At 41.1% G+C, this 14,697-nt stretch overlaps 1 pseudogene; it reads right to left on the bottom strand.

The window, feature by feature from the left end:
* Window positions 1–9,153: 9,153 nt before the first annotated feature.
* LOC100345117 (adenosylhomocysteinase pseudogene) lies at window positions 9,154–14,416 on the bottom strand (annotated as a pseudogene).
* Between the last annotated feature and the right edge of the window lie 281 nt (window positions 14,417–14,697).

Below are 14,697 nucleotides of genomic sequence, written 5' to 3'. Positions count from 1 at the left end.
ATAAAACATTCTGGAATTAGGTAGTGGCAAAGGTTGCCAAACTATGTAAATGCAGTAAAACCTACAGAACTGCATATATTAAACTTGTGAACTGTTTTTGTTTGTTAATTGCATCTCAATTAAATATAGATCACCTACAGTGGCCAGCACGTATTGCAGCAGTTCAGACTACTGCTTTTGATCTTGGCATCTCATATAGAAATCTTGGTTTCAGTCCACACTGCTCCACTTCTCATCCAGCTCACTGCTAATGTGCCTGGGAAGGCAATGGAGGATGACCCAAGTGCTTGGGGCCCTGCCACCCACATAGGATACTTGGTTGAATTCCTAGCTCCTGGATTTGGCCTGTCCAGTCCTGGCTGTCATAGCCATCTGGGGAGTGAACCAGCAGATAGAAGATCTCTCTCTCTCTCTCTCTCTCTCTCTTTCATGCTCTGCTTTTTGAATAAATAAATATTTAAAAAATCTCATCTATATAACTGCTTGTTATTTCTTTGTAAACAACTAAAAACAGATCTTATAGTGATAGAATTCCATTTATCAAATTATACCCAGGGATGTGAATGCAACTCACTTTTTTGGATTTCCAGCAGGAAGCACAAAGAATATTCTCTGTTGTCTCTTAAATTCATCCTTTTCCCCACAAATGAAATTCAAATCAGATAGTAGATGGTGTTTTTGATAATATGCTTAAATATTGTTTACAGATTTGCCATTCTACTTCTCAAGTGAGAAAACTGTGACTCTGTTTAGAACAATTTTGTGTGTTTAAGATGTGTTTGAAAATATCAAATGTTAAAAATGGAAAACCTCTTCAAACAGAGCTGCAATTGCTTTAAAAATCACCAGTGCTTACATATTTGAGAACTTTCATTGCAGATTAAAGTTTGATTCAGTGTAAAGAAAATGAAACTCCAAGTGAATAGTATAGAAAGAGAGAGAGAACAGGTGCTTCCTAGGTAGAATTATGGTTGCCCAGGTAACCATATTCTGATTATACAAAAGCCATTACAGGATCTTAGGCTATCGAGGTGAAAGAAGGGCAGTATGATATGGTATACATCTTTTGTCCTACAATTTCTGATCAAGGTAGACAAAGAAAGAGGTAGGAGGTAAATTGAAGCTACAGAGGAATATAAATGCTCCTCTGACGAAATGTGTGTAATACAGTGAAGTGGTAATGGAAGTGCAAGGCTGCTCCTCTGGGAACACCTAAGGGATGAGTCATCCAAAAGAAAGTGCAAAAAATGGGAAACAAATACCTTAATCAAATCACATGTTCTCGTTCTAGCTTATGGTTCGAATTAATACCACTACAGGGCAGTTGTTATCAAAAGAGCATGGTACTGGTACAGTAACAGATGGATAGACCAATGGAACAGAATAGAAACACCAGAAATCAATCCAAACATCTACAGCCAACTTATATTTGATCAAGAATCTAAAACCAATCCCTGGAGAAAGGACAGTCTATTCAATAAATGGTGCTGGGAAAATTGGATTTCCACGTGCAGAACCATGAAGCAAGACCCCTACCTTTCACCTTACACAAAAATTCACTCAACTTGGATTAAAGACTTAAATCTACAACCCAACACCATCAAATTGTTAGAGAGCATTGGAGAAACCCTGCAAGATATAAGTACTGGCAAAGACTTCCTAGAAAAGACACCAGAGGCACAGGCAGTCAAAGCCAAAATTAACTATTAGGATTGCATCAAATTGAGAAGTTTCTATACTTCAAAAGATACAGTCAGGAAAGTGAAGAGGCAACTGACAGAATGGGAAAAAATATTTGCAAACTATGCAACAGATAAAAGGTTAATAACCAGAATCTACAAAGAAATCAAGAAACTCCACAACATCAAAACAAACAACCCACTTAAGAGATGGGCCAAGGACCTCAATAGACATTTTTCAAAAGAGGAAATCCAAATGGCCAACAGGCATATGAAAAAATGTTCAGGATCACTAGCAATCAGGGAAACGCAAATCAAAACCACAATGAGGTTTCACCTCACCCCAGTTAGAATGGCTCACATTCAGAAATTTACCAACCATAGATGCTGGAGAGGATGTGGGGAAAAAGGGACACTAACCCACTGTTGGTGGGAATGCAAACTGGTTAAGCCACTATGGAAGTCAGTCTGGAGATTCCTCAGAAACCTGAATATAACCCTACCATTCAACCCAGCCATCCCACTCCTTAGAATTTACCCAAAGGAAATTAAATTGGCAAACAAAAAAGCTGTCCGCACATTAATGTTTATTGCAGCTCAATTCACAATAGCTAAGACCTGGAACCAACCCAAATGCCCATCAACAGTAGACTGGATAAAGAAATTATGGGACATGTACTCTATAGAATACTATACAGCAGTCAAAAACAATGAAATCCGGTCATTTGCAAAAGATGGAGGAATCTGGAACACATCATGCTGAGTGAAGTAAGCCAGTCCCAAAGGGACAAATATCATATGTTCTCCCTAATTGGTGACAACTAACTGAGCACCAAAGGGGAAACCTGTTGAAGTGAAATGGACACTATGAGAAACAGTGACTTGATCAGCTCTTGTCCTGACTGTTGATGTAGAATGTAATACTTTATGTTAGTGTTTTTTTTTGTTCTAGTACCATTGGTTGAACTCTGTAATTAACACACAGTTATTCTTAGGTGTTTAAATTTTAACTGAAAAGTGATCACTGTTAGGAATCTGGGAAACATTATGCTGAGTGAAATAAGCCAGTCCCAAAGGGACAAATATCATATGTTCTCCCTGATCGGTGACAACCAACCGAGCACCAAAAAGGAAACCTGTTAAAGTGAAATGAACACTATGAGAAACGGTGACTTGATCAGCCCTTGCCCTGATTGTTGATGAACAACTTAATATGTTATCCCTCTTAGTATTTTTTTTGTTTGTTCTACTTAATACTTTTGGTTGAATTCTGTAATCAATACACAGTTATTCTTAAGTGTTGAAACTTAACTGAAAAGTGATCGCTGTTAAATATAAGAGTGGGAATAAGAGAGGGAGGAGGTGTACAATTTGGGACATGCTCAAGCTGACTTGCCCCAAACGGTAGAGTTAGAAACATACCAGGAGATTCCAATTCAATCCCATCAAAGTGGCATGTACCAATGCCATCTCACTAGTCCAAGTGATCAATTTCTGTTCACAACAGATCATAATGATAGGACTAAGAGTCAAAGGGATCACATAAACAAGACTAGTGTCTGAAAATACTAACTGATAGAATAAAAAAGGGAGAGAACAATCCAACATGGGAAGCGAGATACACAGCAGACTCATAGAATGGCAAGTGTCCTAAACAGCACTCTGGCCTCAGAATCAGCCCTTAAGGCATTCAGACCTGGCTGAAAAGCCCATGAGAGTATTTCAGGCATGGAAAGCCAAGACACTCTGGCAAAAAAAAAAAAATGACCTAAATGAAAGATCTCCGTGAGTGAGATCCCAGTGGAAAGAACAGGTCATCAAAGAAGGAGGTACCTTTCTCTGAAGGGAGGAGAGAACTTCCACTTTCGCTACGACCTTGTCTAAATATGATCAGAGTCGGTGAACTCAAAAGGCTTCCATAGCCTTGGCAACTCATGACAAGAGCCTAGGGTGATTACTGATGCCATAAACAAGAGTGTCAGTTTGTTAAGTCAGCAATAGAAGTCACTGTGCACTTACTCCTTATGTAGGATCTCTGTCCTTAATGTGCTGTACATTGTGATTTAATGCTATAACTAGTACTCAGACAGTATTTTTCACTTGGTGTTTCTATGTGGGTGCAAACTGTTGAAACCTTTACTTAATATATGCTAAACTGATCTTCTGTATATAAAGAGAATTGAAAATGAATCTTGATGTGAATGGAAGGGGAGAGGGAGCGGGAAAGGGGAGGGTTGCGGGTGGGAGGGAAGTTATGGGGGGGGAAGCCATTGTCATCCATAAGCTGTACTTTGGAAATTTATATTCATTAAATAAAAGTTAAAAAAAATGTTTGTGTGCCAAAGTCCACTCTGAGTGGAACAAAAAAGGCAAATCACATTAGGGGGAAATATTTCAAAATATATGTTTGGCAAGCAATTAATATTCAGAATAAACAAAGAACCCTTGCAGCTAAAAACTAACAAAAATGATTTAAAAATAGGCAAAGAACTTCAATAGATATTTTTCCAAATAAAATAGAAATGTACACAAATGGCCAGTAATCCCATGAAAAGATAAGTGTTCAACATCATTAATCATTAGGGAAATATAAATGAAAACCACAACAGATACTACTTTACACTCATCGAGATATGTTTTCTTGATTTAGTTTAATAAGTTCTTTATTTATTCATTTATTTATTTGAGAAGCAAAAAGGCAAAGAGTTCCCATGCACTGCTTCACTCTCCAAATGCCTGCAACAACTGGTGCTGGGCTGAAGCCAAATCAGGAGCTGTGAATTCAATGCAGATTTCCCACATGGGTGGCAGGAACCCCATTACTTAAACCATCATTGCTGTCTCCCAGGGTGTGTATTAGCAGGAAGCTGGAGTCAGGAGCCAGAGCCTGGTTTGGAACTAAGACACTTTGATATGGGATGTGGGTATCTTAACTGCTAAGCCAAACACAATCCTTTGATGGCTATTATTAAACACACACACACACACACACACACACAGAGACAGAGAGGGACAGAGAGAGACAGAGACAGAGAGAATTACAAATACTGATGAGGTGGGGATTTATACTATTTATGCATTGCTGGTGACAGTATAAAATGATGCAGCTGCTGTGGCAAATGATATTGTGGTTCCTCAAGAAAGTCAACCTGAAAGTAACCTATGACTCAGCAGTTCTACTTCTGGGCACACAACTTTATGAATTGAAAGCAGAATTCCAACAGATATTTGTAGACTCATTTTCATTGACACATTATTTATAATAGGAAAAGTAGGATCAACCGAAGTATCTACGGGTGAATGAATAGATAAGCAAACCAGGATATATCCATGTAAATATACATTGTTTGACCTTAAATGGAAGTAATGGAACAAGTGTTTGGCACAGTGGTTAAGACACTGCTTGGGCTGTCCGCATTCTATGTGAGATTGCCTGGGTTCATATCCTGCCTCTGCTTCCAATCCAGCTTCCTGCTAATGCACGCTCTGAGAGGCAACAGGTGATGTCTCAAGCAGTTGGTTTCCTGCCACCCGCATAGGAGAACTGTATTGAGTTCTGGGCTCCTGTCTTTGGCCTGGCCCAGCATTGGCTGCGTTGGGCATTTTGGGAGTGAACCAGTGGATGGAAGCTCTCTCTCTCTACATCTGTATCTGTCTGTCTGCCCTTCAAAAAAAATAAAAAAAAATAAAGAACAAAGTACTGATACATGCTAAAACATGGATCAACCTTTAAAATATTACACCAAGTAAAATTAGCCAGTCACAGAAAGTCAAATACTGTATGGTCTCATTTATATGGAGGATCTACAATAGTCAAGTTCATAGATGCTGAAAGTAGAATGGTGGTTGCAAGGGATTATGGAGCAAAGGAAATGAAGAGTTGTTGCTTCATCAGTCTAGAGTTTCAGTTTTACAAGATAAGAACATTCTGGATATCAATTTCACATTAATTTGAATATACTTAATACACTCAAAAAGGGTTAAGATGTTATGTTAAGTGTTTTCTTACACAATTCAATTCAATTTCTTTAAAGACGGAAAAACATGAGGCTGGGCATTTGGCACAGTGGTTAAAATGTGGCTTGGCAGGGCCAGCACTGTTATGCAGTAGGCTAAGCCACGTCTTGTGGTGCACCAGCATTCCATACCAGAGGCCTGGTTCAAGTCCCAGATGCTCTGATTGTGATCCAGCTCCCTGCTAATGGAGGATGAACCAACCACTTGGGCCCCGGTCACCCATGTGGGAGATTCAAATGGAGTTCTAGGCTCCTGCCTTCAGCCTGGCCCTGGCCCAGCCCCTGTGGCCATATGAGGAGTGAACCAGCAGATGGAAAAATCTGTTTCTCTCTGTCCCTCCTGTACCTCTGTCACTGTGCCTTTCAAATAAATACAATAATTTTTTTTTAAAGTTGTGGCTTGCGATGCCCACATCCTATATCAGAGTGCTGGGTTCTACTCAGCTTCTGATCCAGTTTCTTGTTAATGCACACCCTGGAAGGCAGAGGATGACAGCTCAAGCACATGGGTCTCTGCCCCCCATATGAGAGATCTGGTTTAAGTTCCAGGCTCTTGGCTGCAGCCTGGCCCCAGTCCTGAATGTGTAGGCATTTGCAGAGTGAACCAAAAGACTGGAGATCTCTGTTTCCTTGCTCTTCAAATAAAGTGAAAAGAAATGAATAGAAGTGCTTTAAAAAAGAAAACTAATAGAGTTATTATATTACACCACACGCAGCAAACTCAAGGACATAATTAGCCAGTCAAGAGCTGGTATAGGTAAAATATTTTTAAAAAGGTCTAAATACAGTTATGAGTGATGGCATGAAAATGGATTTTTCACCAAAATTGGAATGTTTTAGTGACATCCCAGATCTTCAAAAATATCACTACAGAGAGGATCATTAGGCTAACAAACAATGGTACGTGCGAAACAGAGACTTCCGGCCTGAATGATCACAGTTTTGATCCGGTGAGACTATTCTAATGTTCCAACACAATTAAAAGCCCATGACATGGCTATTTAAATATGCAATTGCCTAACAGCATTACTTTAGTGGAAGTTTGTCGAATCAAAGTGATACTGCACAGAGCTTTGTAAAACAACCAAGCCGAAACAGTGCTATATAATTTTAAAAGTGAAAGGACCCTTAATCATTATTTTATAGTTCTATATTTTCATGGCAGATGTTGACATTTTACTATTGTTCCAGAATCAAATGTCAAGTTATTCCTGTTCAGGATTTTCCATTTCCATTTTCAAAGAATTCCATCTGCAGCTGTATTTATAGCAAACTCTCTGCTTGCAAAAACCCAGCATTTTAAAGCAGGTTTGTAACTAGTTTTCAAGGAGTACATGCAAGCACTGGAGACCTGCCTGGGTTAATTAATTCTCTTTTCAGACATTAGAACCTACACAAGTAGGCCAGCTGGAGGTGAATGTTTTCTTTGAAAGTGATAATTATATGCCTCACCAATTGTTTGCTTTTCTGCCTCTCCCCCAGTCAGATTCCCCAGAATTCATAAACTAAGTATCGGGAGAGGTTTCTCCCCCTCCTGGGAAAGTGAACATGTAGATGAGCTGAGATAATCATTGTGGATAATGCAGATGGTTTGAAGGTCTAGATGATGCATCCAAATAATTGCAAAGCAGAGACTGTGGGCTTCTGCTAAATATAGCATCTAGAAAGCACCATGGCTTTGTGAATTTGTTATTGTACTTCAACTCCCATGTTCTTTCTTCCTTTCGTTGCTTCTAAGATGCTTTGGTTTTCACCCTATCCGCTCGCCTTCCTGCAGAGCGGGAGCCCCGGTGGGGAGAACACTGCCCCAGCACCAGCAGGGGGCAGTCAGGAAGAGCCAGGAGGAAGATGGGAGTGTTCCGTTTGCACTACAAAGCTGATCTCACCTGGGCAACGTCTTCCCTGTGCATCACTGTTCCAAACACTGAAGTCTGTGTGCTCCTCTCCTGTTTGCGTTCAAGTGTGTCCGACCTACCCTCAGAGGAACTGGCCAGGGCTGCCCCTTGAAGTGGTGTAAGGCTAGAGAGGCTGTTCCATGAGGCCACACAGGTACCAGGCTGAGTCTCATGGCCCTTGGCTAACTAGGGGTCCACGATGGACTTGAATGTGCCATATGATCACCCCCAAATTTATGTGAGGTTGGTAAACAGAGGTGGGATGAGGAAAAGGCTGTCAAAACAAGACTCAACCCTCTACTCACCACATTCCAATTTCTGCTCATTTTTACAGTATGTTACAAGCTTGTCTCAGTAAGTTTTCTCCTAGTGATAATGAAATGACACTTTAAAAATATTTATTTGTTCGTTTATTTGGAAGACAGAGTGACATGGGGGAGGGGGAGAGACAGAGAGCGAGAGCGAGAGAGAGAGAGAGAGAGAGAGGTATCTTCCACCCGCTGGTTCACTCCCTAAATGCCTATAACAGTTGGGGCCAGGAACTCCATCCACAGTTCCCATGTCATTGAAAGGAACCCAAGCACTTGGGCCATCATCTGCTGCCTCTAGGCACATTAGCAGGAAGTTGGATTGGAAGTATGGAATAGGCATGGCTCTATCCAGGCACTCCAAAATGGGTTACCCAAGGGGTGGTTCAACCCAGGGTGCCAGTACCCAGCTCTCTCACACACTGCATGTTTGAATGCACAGTAATACACAAAGCTACACAATCTCAAAGATGGAAGACCCTGAAAATGTTATATTGTCACAACAATCATAAATATCAGAGTTGGATAAGTTGGTAAAAGTGGAATAACAATTTGCCAACACAGCCACTCTAGAGTTTTTATTTTTTTTTCTTTTAGGCACCAACATCTTTACTTACCCACCTTCTTGACATCTGTTAACATTCAAAACATTAAATAAACCCTATAAGCCATATTAATATCTTTTCCATTCAGGGTCATGATAGGAACCATCATATTACAAAGTGATAGTGGGTCTATGCCTGCTTTATGTTTTGTTGGCCCCTCTCAGTCTCCGGCTGTCTCCTCCCTTGTCCTTCCTTGGCTGTCTCTTACAGGGGTTATTCTAACCCCTATAAAATAGGGACTAAAAGGACTAATAAGGTCTAACTCACTCATTGTTCTGAGGTTTATGAGAAGGCCCAGCACTAAGCCTTCAACAGTTGCTTCCTGTCCTTTGATAGCACGCCTCCTCTTCCACCATGGGCTGAGGAACCAGCGAACTTGTAAACAAAGCACGTGGATCTAACATTATAGGTCAGGCCAAAGCCCATCTGGTAAAGTGCTTGGGCTTTGTGACACCGCTACAACTTCCTGCCTAAAGAAAGACTGACCTAGGAGTTCTAAGACCCTGGGGCTCATGGTTCCCTATGGATGTCTCCCTTGTACCTCCATTATGATCAGGGCTTGAAGAGGGGGGCCTCTCGATTCCCTGTGCCTTACTTGGAATAGTATGAGGAATGCAGAGGCCAAAGACTGAGTGACCAACCCCAAGGAGTCAATGGGGGACATCATTGACAAACCAATTGCAAAGGCAGTGCCACTTGTTCTTGGGGAGGAGAGGTAGGGCCTGGGCACTGGAAGGTGAAAGATAGGCGTGGCTCTCAGAGTGCTGCTGCTCAGGCTTGCAAGGGCCATCGCAGGACATGCCAAGGTACTGGGCTTCCATTTAGGTCAACTCAGTCAGCTTCACATTCAGCTCTCCCAGGTGGGCTTCAGCCACTGCCTCATCCAGCTTCATTGGCAGGAATGGAAACATGACATGCCATTTTTGGGGTGAGTCCACAGCTATATCTATGCCAGAACGTGATTCTTGAAGGAATTGTTCATCCCCAAGCTAGGTGACCCAGGTTGACCAGCTGGTCTTCAGACAACAGGATGATGTGGCACGCATTCTTTAGCCAGTAGCAATCTATCTAGGGCTTAATGTTCACCTTCTCTACAGTATTCTTGTTGAGCCACTTGACATCAATCTCCACATCAAAATGTCCAGTGTCATGCACCATGGCTTTATCCTTCACCTGCTCAAAGTGCTGCCCAAGGATGATGTTCACACAACCCATGGCAATGACAAAGATGTTGCTCTCCTTAAAGGCTTCGTGCATGGTGGTCACTCCAAAGCACTCCAAGGAAGCCTACAATGTGGGACCCCAAAGCCCTCAAGGCCTGGACATAGCCCTTGCCCACATCACCATAGCCCATGACCAGTGCCAACTGTCCTGTGGTGATCACATCTATGGCCTTTGCTGCCACCTCTGAGGGACTCCTGGCAGCCACAGTGATTGTCACACTCGATCGTGGTGACAGTCACTGATAATGATGGCAGGCAATTTCAGGATCCCATTGGCCAGGATTACACAGAGGTTGTAGACCCAAGTCATAGTCCCCTCGGAGACATCCTGCATTCCTGACAGGAGCTGAGGGTACTTGGTATGGATCAGGTGGGTGAGGTCCAGAGCCATCCTTAAAGTACACTGTCTGTTCAGTGCACCGTAGCTACTCATCATTTTTGCCTTTCCACTGGAATTCTGACCTTGGCAATGGCAGTTTCTGCATGGTCCCGGGTGGAGAAGGAGTTGCAACTGGATCAATGTACCTCAGCACACAGGGCAACAAGGGTCTCAACGAAGACAGCACAGCCATGTGCTTAGAGGCCAAAGAAACCCCTATCAGGCCCAGCATCCCATCCTCCACGGTGCCCGGGGCGCTGAGTCCTCAGAAAGCCAGGCGATGTCTGTGACATGATATGCAGCTTTTCAGACATTCTGGTAACACTTGCGCACACAATGATGGACACAAGCAAAGGGGGCTGGGCCTTGAACAGGGGAGAAGCATGGGGTGAGCAGCACAGGGCGCAGCCACGCTGAAGTCTTTAGACCACAGGTCAGCAATCTGTGGTGGAATCCAGGCCATGGTTTTTACATTTGTAGATAGTTGAAAAAAATCCAAAGCAGAATATATAATGACAAGTGAAACTTTTACATAATTCAAATTTCTGCATTCGTAAATACAGGCTTTCTGGAACATAGCCATATTCTTTAATGTTCAAATTGCCTGTAACTGTTTGCATGCCACAGCGGCAGAGCAGTTGTAACAATGACCATGTTACAATTACCCTTGTTTTGCACTGCTGAGTTGTATACTCCAAGTTGCAGTAGCACAACTGTAACTTCATGGGATTTGGGGTGTTGCGTATATTCATATATTTACTGGAATGCAACATTTTTCTATTACTAGTGTGTGGCCATCATGTCAAAAGAAGAAAAAAAAAGAGAAAAAAATAACTTCTATTGTTACACTTTTAAGGCACAGTAGAGTGTGGATTATTTTGTTAGCAAATTAGATACCAAAGTATTGTAGTTATTACGCAACACGATGGTAGTTGTGCTAAAAGAACGCACAAAGCCTTACCATTACTAAACCACGCACTGATAGCAATATCCTCAACTCCGAAGAAAGCAATGGTCAGAAAAATTAGAAAATTCAAAACAGAATATTTAATCATAGTAGAACTTCACAAATACAAGCAAAAAGAATTGAGACTGCAACAAAAAGGAAGTTTCTCGGTACTTCATGTGTTAACCAAGCAAGGAAAGCTATTTACCAATGGTGAATGTATTAAATTGTGTTGATTGCAGCAGCTGAAGAGATGTGTCCAGAAAAAACAAACTCGTTTAAGATTATTAGTTTTTGGCAAGAATAGTTTCTTGAAGAACTGAGGCTAATAGGAGCAAATTAATAGTCCATTTAAAAAACAAGGCACACAGCATTGAGTGGTTTTCCTTGGCTCTCGGTGAACTGACAGATGCTATTGAAAGTATTCAGTTGTTATTGTTTATTTGAAAAGTCGACGCCAAGTTTTAAAGTGACTAAAGAATTCGCATGTATGTGTGGAAAGCTACCCATGAGAACATGATTAAAGAGGTTGAAAAATCACCAATGCAACACATGTGAAGTGGAATAAGCTAATGTTTGTTATTGCTGGTGGTGGCAAAGCATTTTTGGAAAAGACAGTGTTAGTCACATTTTTGTAACTTTGGAAAGCATACGATTTGTAAAGTCTCCGATTTTTGTTGTGTTATTTTCATCAGGTAAATTTTTGTATCTATCATGTATTATTGAACCAGTGGTGCCAATAGTGACCCTCATTCACTCTCGTGGAATTAATCATCATCAGTTCCATATTTTTGTCAGAAATAGAAGCTGAATGCCTTGACTTGTCTTACCACACAGCAGTTCAATAGCTTAGCAACAGTTAAATTTTATTGCTATAATTTGAGCTCCATTTCAAAATCCATTTAACTGCGAGATTGAGGAGCTTCCACATAACCTTCAATTAAAAGTGATTAATCACAGCATAGAGACGTGATACAAGGCAAATATCAAAAGGAGAATTTAATATAAATCTACAAATACCTTCCAAGTGAAGATTGTGCTCAACTGAAATCATACTCTCATACCAGCAAAAAAAGACTACGATTCCACTTACAAGATGTGTCCACAACAGGCAAGTCTGGAACACTATTATGGATTACCTACAGCTGGGGGCAGGGAGTTTGCCAGGAAATAATGACTGGTAACAGGCATGGGCTTCTTTTTGAGGCCAAAATGTTCTAAAATTGATTATGGTGATGGTTTCACAACTCCATTGAATGCACTAGGAAAGTACCAAATTGTGTCAAAAGAAGAAAGGAAAATCATATGCTCATGAACTGATATCAGTATGTGACAGTACATGTTTGTGTAAGAGGACATTTTCCAGGATGAAATACGTAAAATTTCATTTCAGATCAGCATTAACAGATGAATGCCTGTGATCAATTTTGATGATAGGAAATACTAACTTTGAACTCCAATTAAGCAAAAACATTGTTACCCTCAAAATAATCAATTTTTCTTGTTAGCATACCTGTAATTCAAAAAAATACTCTCAATTATCGTTATATTTTTATTTTGTCCAAAAATTCATGTAAATGTGTTTTCTCTCCCATACATATCCTTGATTTTGTCTCTTAGCTCACGCACCCTGAAATATTTACTACGTTAAGTCTTTACAGAAAAAGTGTATTGATATGGCCTCTAGACTCCACTTCTTGCAGGTTTTGTTATTTTTTAAGATTTATTTATTTACTTGAGAGGCAGAGTGAGAGAGAGAGAGAGAGAGAGAGAGAGTTTTCCATTGATTCACTCCCCAAATGGTCGCAATGGCTGGAGCTGGACCGATCAGAAGCCAGAAGCCAAAAGCCAGGAGCTTCCTTAAGGTCTCCCACTTGGGCACAGGGCCCAAGCACTTGGACCATCTTCTGCTGCTTTGCCAGGCCATAGCAGAGAGCTGGATGGGAAGAGGAGCAGCCAGGACTCGAACTGGCATCCATATGGGATGTCGGCACTGCAGGCAGATGCTTAACCTACTCAGCCACAGCACCAGCCCCAGGCTTTGTTGTTTAACAGCCCTCCCTTGCTCCATTCTTTTGCTTCCATTTACACAAAAGTGGCTACCTTAAGACCTCTATAGAACTAGAGTAATGGGCTTACGTCATGTTTTACTCTTTTTACTACATAAAAAGGAGCACCATCTGTTGGTTTCTTAAATAAACTAGGACTGATCCTTGAAACTTTTTTCAGAGTAGATGACAGCTCAAGGGAGCCTACCTAGGAAAACTTTAAAAGGGATATAATGTGAATAAGGAAGAAAAAATGGATAAACTGGGCTAGATCAAAACTAAACACTTTTGTGTTTCAAACATTGTCATCAAGAAAGTGAAAAGAAAATAAACAGAATGTAAGAAAATATTTGCAAATCCTATATCTGATGAGGGTTTAATACCTGGGATATATAAAAAATATTTGCAACTCAAAAATAGGAAGACAAAAACTCAATTAGCAATGGACAATGGTTTTGGATAGATATTTATCCAAAGAAGACCCACAAATGGCTAATGATCACCTAAAAATGTTTAACTTCATAAATAATTAGGGAAGCACAATCAAAACCACAATGAGATACTACTTCATACCTATCAGGATGGGTACAATAAAAAAAAAGTGGTGGCAGTCACGTGAAGAAATTGGAACCCTTGTACATTGCTTCTGCGAGTGGAAAATGATGTAACCATTTTGGAAAACATTTAAGTTTCTTGTAATACTAAATCTAAAATTAATATGACCCGGCAATCCTCTCCTAGGTAAATAACCTAAGGAATATAACACAGGACTTGAGCAGATACTCCCGCACCAATGTTCACTGAGGTATTATTTACAATTGCCACATGGTAGAAACAATCCTAGTGTCCATCAACTGATGAATGAGACACAAAATGCGGTATATACCCAAACTGGAGCATTATTGAGCCACAAAAAAGGAGTGAAGTTTTACATATATGCTGCAGCAGGGATGGTGTTTGAAAACCTTATGCTTAGAGGAGTAAGCCAGACACAAAAGGACAGATATTATAAATAAGAACATTTATGAAATATCTAGCTCAGGCAATCTCAGAAAGACAGAAAGTGGATTGGAGATTGCCAGGATTGAGAGGAGAAGGGGAATCAGGAGCTCGTGCTTAACGGTACAGCTGCAGGGGGATGAAGAAGCTTGGAAGCAGTGCTGATGGCTGTACAATACCGTGAATCTAATTGATGCCATCATATCGCACACTTAAAATACTTAAGGGGCAGGCATTTGGCATGGCAGTGAAGATGCTGCTTGAGACGAGACACACGTACCTCATATCAGAGTCCCTGGGTTTGTGTCCGGACTCCATTCCAGTTTCTCGCTAATGCATACCACAGGCTAACTATAATGGCTTAAGTTCCTGGGTTCCTACTGTCGCTCCCCGTCTTCATATCCGAGTCACGGCACCATTATGTCTTCGTGGAGGACCCTGCGCTGTTCTTTTGTCTGCTCGGCCCTTCCCGGGTTTGCTGCCAGCCGGCTCTCTCGGGGGCTGCACAGGTGTTCCTTCAGATAGATGTTCCTGGTGCATGTTGTCTCTCTCCTCCTTTATAGTCCTCTTCCACCAATCCCAACTCTGCTACCCACACG

Source organism: Oryctolagus cuniculus, chromosome X (genome assembly GCF_051225735.1).
Source record: "Oryctolagus cuniculus isolate XC-2025 breed Fujian yellow rabbit chromosome X, ASM5122573v1, whole genome shotgun sequence".
Classification (NCBI taxonomy): domain Eukaryota; kingdom Metazoa; phylum Chordata; class Mammalia; order Lagomorpha; family Leporidae; genus Oryctolagus; species Oryctolagus cuniculus.
The sequence above is the reverse complement of the archived record's forward strand: the minus strand, read 5'-3'. Positions and strand labels throughout refer to the sequence as shown.